Raw genomic sequence first — 2,108 nt, 5'->3', positions numbered from 1 at the left:
GCATTCAAAAATGTTTGTTTATAGAGCATTATGTATCCACTAGTAGCTGAGAAATTTCTTTGAGTTATGATGTATTTTCCTGTATTTATGAAATGCAGGGCATGATATGTTTTAGATAACTACCAAAAGTCGTTAATGGAGTATCAAACATAAACATGCCTTGCTTGTACCACTTTAGAAAGTCCTTTGTGTTGAAAGACTTGTGACACATATTACATATACTTCATGTACATGCTACTGAGTAAGTAAACAAATTTTCCAATGCACCTGTTGTTCTTTGTTTTCAGATTTTCTTTGAATAATTTCAGGTAGAGTCACAGTGAAAGGGCATTGCCAAAAAGAATAAGTAATCCAAAGGAAGTTGTGCTTTTGTACTGAAAATGAAGTTATTCTGGGTGGGTAAGGAATTGAAACACTGTATTTTTAGATACAGAAGTAATTTCAGTTTTTACTCTTCAAGATTCATCCAGAAGAACTTACTTTCACTGTTGAATTCTTAACAAACAAATCTTTCTATGTGCCTTCATTTCTCAACAGGAGTGTAAATTTTTTGGATTTTTCTAGAGGTACATAGATAAAATAAAGGAGTTATAGCAATCTTTTTTCTCTCCAACTCAACAAATATAAGCAGCAAAGTCTTGCCTAGTCATTTTTGCAGAAGTATTCTGTGGGATTTGAACAATTTTCCCTTGCCATTTCAAACAAGTTTCAAAATATGATTGCATTTTCCCCAATAATTTATTATGAAAAATTTTAAACATAGGAAATTTGAAACAATTTTTTAAGTGTCCATATAGCCACCTCCTAGGTTGTACAGTTAACATTTTGCTGTATTTGCTTTATCACATATTTATCCACCTATACCCAGCCATCAACCCATCTTATTTTTTGATGCATTTCCAAGGGAGTTGCAGACATCAGTATATACATACGATTGCATTTTCCGTGAAAGATAAACTCCTTATCTAGGAAGCAGATTAACAAAACATATGTAAGTATGTAGATGATTAAATTATGATATTTCTTCACCTAATTTAGGCTAGGCTTTGGAAATTTTACTTTATAACAGTTTCTAATTAGTTTTGAACAGATATTGTAGCATTATTTTAGTTACAATGTTTGTTAAAAACTACATGAAAGCAATTAGTCAGAATACAAATTTATTTATAATGTCAGAGCAAATTTGAAGTCTCACGTGTAGCAGAAGAGAAAGGGATGGTTATGGAGAACAGTGATTCTAAGGGCCAAGAAAAAAAGGTAAAATAAAAGCCATTTTTAATTTAAAGAATAACAAGAATATATGAGGCCTGAAGAGTTTTCTACTTTATGTTCCTGCTTTCAGGTAGAACAATACCAAATCATCTATGTGGGTGAAAATTTATGCTTTTTCTGAAAGATTTTTAAGATGTTTTTATAATGTTTGTCAGTAACTCATTTTTAGTACCCTCACTGACAGAAATTCTTCCTTATGTCTGAGACCTTCAGGCGGTAGTCATAAATGTAAGAGAGAGATGTAGATAGTCACAAGAAGTTAATGCTGATGGCTTTTCGATTCCATTGTCATAAACACATCATACACTACTTTTATTTTAAAGTAATATCAACAAAGTTGAGACACCATGTTACAATATGTACCATTTGTAATTACTTTACATCTAAAAGAAGTTGACCTTCAGTTTTCCTATTTGAGCTTGTTTGTCTGTTGAAAGGAAGACATCAGGGGGATTTACTAAACCCCATCTGACCTTATTGTGAATAGAGAATATTATTTTGCTCTGAAGCTGGCCTTTTACCCTGCATTTCCCAGAGATTGTCTTTGTTAGAGGAAACCTTGATTAATATTCGTAGAGCTTAGAGACCCTGAATTGATTGGTGTCATTATTTTCTAACAGTTCACAAATAAGAGGTAATTAAACATAGCATTGCTTTAGGAGAAGGAGCTATGTTTACTAAGATTAAGAAAACATTTGAAACTATTGTCCTTTTGCTTACTTAGAAAAAGTCACTTTTTCTTTATTTGGTGATCTTATTTACTCATCTACAAATTTTATATTAATTATGTGATGATGTAAAATGCATAAATAAAAAAACAAAAAACAAATCTAGAG

This window comes from Galeopterus variegatus, unplaced genomic scaffold, assembly GCF_000696425.1.
Source record: "Galeopterus variegatus unplaced genomic scaffold, G_variegatus-3.0.2 Scaffold2973, whole genome shotgun sequence".
Classification (NCBI taxonomy): Eukaryota; Metazoa; Chordata; class Mammalia; order Dermoptera; family Cynocephalidae; genus Galeopterus; species Galeopterus variegatus.
Note: the sequence above shows the minus strand (reverse complement) of the source record.